This window comes from Colossoma macropomum, unplaced genomic scaffold (assembly GCF_904425465.1).
Source record: "Colossoma macropomum unplaced genomic scaffold, Colossoma_macropomum, whole genome shotgun sequence".
Classification (NCBI taxonomy): domain Eukaryota; kingdom Metazoa; phylum Chordata; class Actinopteri; order Characiformes; family Serrasalmidae; genus Colossoma; species Colossoma macropomum.
In genome coordinates this window covers 33,931,949-33,940,833 of record NW_023494793.1, presented here as the reverse complement: position 1 = coordinate 33,940,833, position 8,885 = coordinate 33,931,949, and positions in this window count along the sequence as shown.

Sequence of the window (8,885 nt, the reverse complement as noted above, 5' to 3'; positions counted from 1 at the left end):
TACTTTTAGCACTGTAGTGTTGTCAGAAGCCTGCACAAAAGATTTTCTCTCACTTTTTATACGGTGTAAATTCTGAGGTAAATCTAATCTGATCTAATCCTATCTACTACTATCCTATCTAATACTTCCTCCTTTCGAAAAGCTGGTAGAATGTTACCTTACAGCGAGCTCACTCTACTGTTTGACTGGCATCCTCGTGTGTGGCAGGAGAGGCTGTGCATCTGCTTCATTACTTTCCTATGAGCTAAAGCCTCACTGCAAATCACAGCGTGGAAGGGTCAGTAAACATGACCATCATGAAGGCTGAGCCGCGTGTGACTCAGACTGACACGCCATTTCTGCACCGACACATCCTCGGCTCACAATGGATGACTCATTACTAACACTTTCCCTCTGTTTCCCCCCCTCAGTTCATAAATGCTTTGTTTTGCTCTTGATCATACCCTGCGTGCTTTTCTGTTAAAAATAGAGACGGGGAAGCTGGAGAAGCACTGAAAATGACCACTGCTCCTACTTACCATGAGATTAGAGATCATTTTAGAGCGTTATATAAGCCAGGCCCGCTGTCTATGCTCAAAGTCTGTAGGAGGCCATCTGCCGTAGCATTGCACCTCACACTATCACAGTAATATGGGCTTAGGCCTGACTTAACCCTCGCAACCCTCTTACAGCGACTAGTCAGAGTGGCTTACGTAACAGAGACAAGCATCGTAGTTCATATTAAAGATGACTAACACAGTACAGGACACACAGTTTATTCTGCATGCATATACTGGTTTCCAAGGGCAAGCCTGCTGAAGAGGGAAAGAAATGACAATCAATGAGTATGCCTCCTTAGGGGGGTTGGAAATGAGTGAGTGATATGTTCATGACAGTTCTGTGAAGAAGAGTGTCACGTATATACAAAACATTCAGATTACACAGAAACATCAGAGGCTATTTTAGTATAAAGAGCTATAAGAACGAACTGTTATTCTATTGGTTATCTTTTTTAAGTATTTTAGTGCATTGAAAAATGAAGAGTAGCACCAACTATTTCGAGCTAGGCTTATACTGATTTTTTTTTATATGGGTATGCAACTGATGCCAGTGAGGGTTTTTTATGAAGCTGCCACTTCATAATATTTGCAGAAACAATATATGATTTCATGATATTCATATCATATCTTGGTCAGCAAACAAATGTGTAAGAATGTTGTATGTTAATACATGTTTAAAATGGTTCTTGGATTTCCAAAACTGCTGCAGCAACTAAACCTGTTGCACTCCATTTTACGTGTCTTTGATGTCGACTTAATAAAGAATGAAGGGTTTCTGACATGATGTGTAAATCCTTAGTGATTTCCTAAGTGTCCACTGGTCAGTTTCAACAAAATGTAGGCGGACACACATATTCACTAATTATACATGGTGAGGGGCAGATGACGTGTACCTCAACCCCTCTTCATAGGCTCATGACTCCGGATGTGTGTCACGTACAATCTCGTGGTTAGATGGAATCGAAAAGGCGGAGTCTACAGATTCTAGAAATGTTTGAACTGTGTTCCTGCGCTGTATAATCGAAAAGATAGAGAAACCTAAATAGAAACATTGAATTAGTTAGAGAACCTCCAAAGTTCAGTCTTAGAAGTTGGTTGCACTTTCTACTTTTCCTGATCCAAGTAATCCCCATTACAAATTTAGCCTCAGCAGTCCTAAAATATTTCACATATCAGATGTCCAGTTTTGTGTTCTAGCACAAATTTACTTCTTTATTGTCAATTCCTTGTCTTTTTAACAGCTTCTTGACAGCTACACATCCTTTCAGACCCATAGAGCTGAGTTTCCTATACACAGTGGAAGGATGGACAGCAACACCTGCAGATTTTTTCAGATCTGAAGCAGCTTGATTTTCTCCTCTCTCTCAAAGATGAAAGCTTTAAGTACTGTTTATGTGATGGGGACAGTTTCGGTGGTCTACCAGGTCTTGCATGGTTGTTAGGAGGCCAATTTTATTTTTTATTTTTTTAATAATTTTTTTTAATTCCAGCTTTGGAAACTCTTGTTTTTTCATTTATTTTTCTTTAACATTCCTCTTCCTTATGCAAGTGGATTATATCATTTCTAATCTCCTCAGAAATATCTGAAAAATGAATAACTTGTATGTAAGGGCTGTTTTAAATGGACATTAAATAAATGAAGAGTGGTCTCTGACTTTGTCTCTGACTCAAAGCCAAAGGTGTTCTTCACTCATTAACTATATATTGTGCATATTAGGCCAAACAGTTATAGAATGTACTTAAAATCTGCACTTTTAGCTATCGTGCAGCATGCAGGCTGCCTCAAACTGCTGACGCCAGGAGTACTGTATACTGAGGGATTATCTGAAAAAAGTTCTGGGAAACTTGATTCTGCTCAGTCTATTTTGGGATCATAGATTGTGAAGGTAAATGCTTCTCCTGTGATCTTTTAACATACAATAGCAGCTCTGATTAATATGTATTTCTTCAGATACAAAAAAAATCAAATCCTTTGTGAACAGGTTTGCCATGAAATTACAACAGCTGAGCAGAACCTTGAAATTAGAGCATGCAAATGATCCTAATCAGCGCTTTATTGTCCAGTGACACATACTGATTAAATAGGAGAGCACATATGAAGTGTGATTTAGTTATTCTGCTGCATAGTGTTGGCAACAATATCCCATGTACACAGCAACACAATCCTCAGAGAGCTCCTGTCAGCATGCAGGATGAAACGGCTGCCTCGTTTTCTCATAGATAAATGATATATTTAGGTTATTATTGAAATGCATGTTCACTGGGATCTTATATTCCTTTCAGTATAGTAGATCGATGAGTCACAGTGTTCCTGCTCATGGGCACATACACTGCTGGAATCATCATAAAGCACTGTGTGGGTTTTGCCACTCATGAATAAACCCTCAAATAAAGATTATGGAAGCAGTAGTTTGAGCCTTTTCAGAATAATTCATATTATTTTGATTTCTTCTATTGAGCACATTTAATAAACAGGAACATTAAGCATTTAGTTTACCGGAAAAGCAAATACAAGGTATCCTAAATCATCGTCTTATAAATAACAACTCTACCGCATATAATGTTACCGAGAACATAATGCCTGCTAAGACAGCTTTGTTTGTATATAGGTATATCTTGTTCGTAGTGACTTTGTTCTGCAGATGGTCGCATGTTTTGCTGTGTAGGCAGATCCACCATTCCAGACACTCATTAACTTTATGACTTCCACAATTTGCAGTTAGCGCAAAATTAAATGTGCTGCCAAGCTTGCATTCAATCAGAAGCAAAAGCTGTCACTTCTGCTTATGATGAATAATGACAAATTGTTATTTTTTTTTACCAGTAAAAAGCCCATATCCTACTCTTTCATCCACTTATGATGTTTATGTGGGTTTATATAACAGAATAAGTCATCAGTCATTTCTACATGTCCATTTCTTACTGCTCTTTAGTCCTTAGAATTAAAAAGGCCGGTTTTGTTTCTGTGCCTTTAAGATTGAAAGGCCTAATTCAAAAAGCAGTCCAGGCTGAAACACTCTTTATAACTTCAGCATAAATGGGCAGGGCTAATCTGATGTAGGCTGACAAGATGGACATACACAGATCAGGCATAACATTAAAACTACCTCCTTGTTTCTACACTCATTGTCCATTTTATATGCTACACTTACCGTGTAGGTGCACTTTGTAGTTCTACCATTATAGACTGTAGTTTGTCTGTTTCTCTGCATACTTTGTTAGCCCCCTTTTACCCTATTCTTCAGTGGTCAGGACCCCAAAAGGACCACCACAAAGCAGGTATTATTTGGGTTGTGGATCACTCTTAGCACTGCAGTAACACTGAAGTGGTGGTGGCGTGTTAGTGTGTGTTGCACTGGTACAAGTGGATCAGACACAGCAGTGCTGCTGGAGTTTTTAAATACTGTGTCCACTCACTGTCCACTCTGTTAGACACACTTACCTTGCTGGTCTACCTTGTAGACATAAAATCAGAGACAGTAGTTCATCTGTTGCTGTACAGTTTGTGTTGGTCATTCTCTAGTCCTTCATCAGTGGTTACAGAATGCTGCCCACAGAATGCTGATGGCTGGATATTTTGGGTTGGTCAGTCCAGCAGTGACACTGAGGTGTTTAAAAACTCCAGCAGCACTGCTGTGTCTGATCCACTCATTACCAGCACAACACACACTCATCAGCACCACCACATCAGTGTCACTGCAGTGCTGAGAATGATCCACCACCCAAATAATATCTGCTCTCGTCCTGTGGGGGTCCTGACCACTGAAGAACAGGGTAAAAGGGGGCTAACAAAGTGTGCAGAGAAACAGATGGACAACAGTCTGTAATTGTAGAACTACAAGGTGTGCCAGTATGGTAAGTGGCCATGAGGGACAGGGATGCAGTCTCACTTCCTGCTCTAAAATGCAGGGCAGTGGCAAAAAAAAAGTCTCCACTCATGGACTAAAACTCTTTGTGTTTCTATAGTGACATGAAAATGTGAGACAGCATTTTTGAATATATATTTTTTATTTAAACATTAAACTCAACTTTCATTTTTTTAATGTGCAACTGCAGTTTGCAGGGTCTCTTAGTTACAGCTTCTCCTAATTGATAGTCTATTGTAATGTTGCAGCTTTGTAACTCCACCTTGCTGGTGTACAGTTAAACACAGTAGTCACATAATTTGTGCTAGCCATCCTCCAGACTTTCATCAATGGTCAGTTTCTGACCTTGGCTGAATTTTTAGCGGCAAGTCACTCTAACCCAACAACTTAACACCATACACACAACCTTGTCAGTCTCACTGCTGTGCTGAGAATGATCCACCAACCAAATAATAAGTGGTCAGTGGTGGTCCTATGGAGATCCCTTCCTAATACATAGTTGATGAGAGCTGGTAAATTGTGGGGCAACAGATGGGCTGCAGTCTGTAACTGCACACCTATTGAGTGGACCTCATTATGTGGCCAGTCAGTTTGAAATACAAGGTCGGTGTTTTTCTAAAGTGGACAGTGAGTGTACTCTGATACCACAGGACATGATGTAGTAGCTCAGTCACTTGTAATGCACAGACTTTAAGAAGTCATTTAATTTCAAAGGCGTTACTTTTAATGATCTGAGGCAATGCTGTCTTCTTTCTGTTATCTATTCTTAGCTCTTTTCTCTGGTCAAGGTCATTACTCGCTAGTCATACACTGATAATTTTACTCTTTGTGGCAGAAGAAGCCAGTTTCAGGTGGTTAACGATGCTCTTCATGTCTGACATTTCTACAGGATGAGGAGGACACACGCTGAATACAAAAGAAGTCTGCGCCTTCTCTATCTGCTGCTCTGACACTGTGATAGCCCCCTGGCAGCAGCCCCTCATGGCTACTGTGACGTAAGAGACTGTGAAAAACAATATGTGCTAAGGCTATTTCAGTACCTCTGAGATGAGGTGTAGATTGTGTGGGCTGTGATGTTCATTAGGGGTGGGTGATACAACTGAATTTCTTTTTCGATTTTGATAACGAGTAATATGAAAAAAACAGTATCCTGATGATCATACTTGGAAGTTTTTGCGTGCACATAGTAGTGGCTCACAATAAGTGTGATTTCTACATTCAGTACCAAAGAAAATTGACCTCCCTCAAAAGCAATGTATTCTGAGTTTTGCTGGGAGTTTGGTTTATGTGGTCATGGATTGTGTGAAAAATAAAAATTAAACTTCAACAAGACATAAGTGTTACACATTTCAGGCACTCTGGGTTAGAACTTCGCTTGTCTGCGAGAGCTTATATGGTTCTATATAATGGCTTTTTCTACATAAAGGTAGGGAGATGTTAGCTTTTATCAGGCTTAGGTTTATATTTTTAGTTTACACGTGTCAAGCTCCAGTTCTCAACAGCCAAAACACTGCAGACTTCAGCACACTGCCTCATTAAACACACCTGATTCAGCTCATCAGCTAATTGGCACGGCCATCATGAACTGAATTCAGAGCGTTAGATGAGGGTAAATTCTATTCTCTGCAGCACTTAGACCTGGAAAGTCCCCAGTTTGACATGCCTGGTTTAGTTGGTGCATTTTGTATGTTTTGTTATCGCTCATTGGACAGTCATTTTGTTAAGCTTTGGCTGTTGCCTTCGAATTTTACTATAGAACAAATGCCCCCACATCTGTGTCTGAGGGGCTCTGAGTACATGTGTTTATGCTGTAAGCAGTGGGAACCCTCCAGGCCTTCTAGGCCTTCAGTGAAGGCATTCATTTTTATTTAATAGAAACAACATGCTAGTTGTACTTAAACTCTATTATACTACTATTGTTATTTCATGTTAAGTTTTGGTTGGAAACAAAAAGCGTTCAATTCTTGAAACACCAGATAAAAGATTGTCCAATCATGGTGATTTTTCTCCATGGTAGGTACAGCCAAGTGAGCTCTCCCATTGATTAGAACATCCGGAGCTTGACAGATGGCCTAAAGTATCAGATTAACCACTATCAGAATTTGGAACTGACAGTGGGACATTTTGATAAACAATGGGTGAGACTAACTTTGGCTCTGTGGAAGTCCTAAAAATGTCACTGATTGCAAATACGAGTGGTACACTCTCAAAAATGATGGTTCTTCAAGGGTTCTTTAGTAAAGAAAATGTTTTTATATAGAACCATGAACACTTCACATGGTTAAAACGTTCTTTGCATCATGAAAGGGTTATTCAGATTGGTGGAGAATGTGCTGTGAAAGGTTCTATATATAAAACCTTTTTCAAAAAGGTTCTATATAGCACCCAAAAGGTTTCTTCTATTGTTACAAGCTTGACATTGTAACAGTAGAAGGAATCTTTTTGGTGCTATATAGAACCGTTTTCAAAAAGGTCCTATATAGAGCATCTACAGCACATTCTTAAGAACTCTTTCATGATGCAAAGAACGCTTTAGTCATGCAAAGGGTTCTTTGCGTGTTCATGGTTCTATATAGAACCATTTTCTTCACTAAAGAACCCTTGAAGAACCATCATTTTTGAGAGTGTTGTCTAACTAGATTTCAGCTGTGGCAGCTCTATGCCAGGAGTCACTGTGAAACGGTTAAACACAAGGTAGAAAATGTTAATATAATTAGAAGCTTCAAATAAAACACAGATCATCTTTTACAAGCTTCAAGCGTCTATGTTTAATCTAGAATTGGCAATTTCTGATTATTCCTGGTTTTTGACCTGAATTTTGACATTAAAGGCCTGAACTGAAAGACTAGTCGTCAGAGTTCACCACTGGTAGCACATGTAGGTTACTATGCTCACCATTGCAAAATACAAGAGCCGTGTTCTACTGTGTAGAATGTGATACATTTTCGGTGCACAGTGCAAACAAAATAACATCTGTAGGTACCTATGCATGTCATGTTCAGACATGTGTTTTCCAGAGCCAAAGGTTGGATCACTCCACCACTATAATTGTATTGTCAATTTCAAATACACTTGAAAATACAAAACACCACGCTATAATGTGAGGCTATGCATGCCTGTACGTTATGATGGATCAAATCTGGGATGTCTTGAAGAGATCCCCTGAAGATGTAATTCAAATATGGGTAAAAACCTTTTGTTGTAAATTGTGCTTCGCAAGAAATAACAAGAAATAGAGCTGCTGAAAGGATTCTTTGCAGTGATGGCATAAAATAAACAATTTTGGCTTCCGAAAGTTATCACTGGAAGGTCCTTTCAGGGATTATATATGGCATTTCTACAAAGGAACCTTTACCTTTTCATCAGCATCAAATACACATTCGATTTCATTGAATATAACCATATAAATATGTTAAAATCACTGGTTATTCTCAAGTAACATTTGTGTCTGAAGCACATTCAGTATTGATCTGCCTGACTAATGGCAATAATGTGATTGCAATCTAGAGATGGTTAATCTTTTTGATTTTTAAAATAATACTACTAGCAGTAAGAACTGAACTATCCAAGTCAGCTTGGCCTGTAAAAAGAACAAAACAGCTATCAGTTCTTTGTTTTTCTTTTGTTGTTGAGTCATTCTTGGACTCCTTTCTGTTGTTATTTGCTCTTGTCTTCCCCAGAGTTCTGGTGTTGTGAAAAGGAAGAGTGAGAGGGGCTGGCTGAAGCATCCTCTTCTCCTCCGTCTGGCACATCTTCCTCCCTCGCTCTCCCCCCCTCCATCCCTCTTTCGTCAGCACCTGACATGCGTGAGCGCAGTGATGCTGACGAAAAGACGTTCAACACCACTCCGGAAGAGAAGGATCAGGGACAGCCAGAATTCTCAAAGCCAATTTGGCATTGTGGTGCAGTCCCACAGTGCACTCGGCTCAGCATATCTAGCGGCATCCGTTTGATGCCAGGTCTAAGCCTGCCTCTATTGTTCTCTTGTGGATGTTCTGTGGGTGTTAATATTGTACGGTCTTATGTGTGGGATAAATCATTCAGCAAAAGAATTCACACTAGTACTTTTTTCATTTCAAAAGCACATTTTTAACGTCACTAAACCGGCACGTTACAGCACGGTCCACCATATCACAAGAATCACTCCTGTTAATCCAATATATCACGATTGCATTTCTGTTTAGATAAGATGTGGCTAATTAAAACAGGCCAGAGTTCTGCTTTTCAGTTGGTCCTCAAATCCTAGACTGACTCATGGGGACTGACTCAGAAAACTCATTTAGTTCTTTCATTTCCCAACCACAGCGACACCAGCAGCATGGCTAATTAATGTCACAGAACTCCACTGAGGCCATCCACTGTGAAGCCTTTGTCAATAGAGGGTACCAGAGGGTGAACCCTTGCTAAAAACAAGGGCAAAAACAGCCTTTTTTAATTCATACATACATCCTATAGTAGACTGCCCATCCAAGCTGAAGCG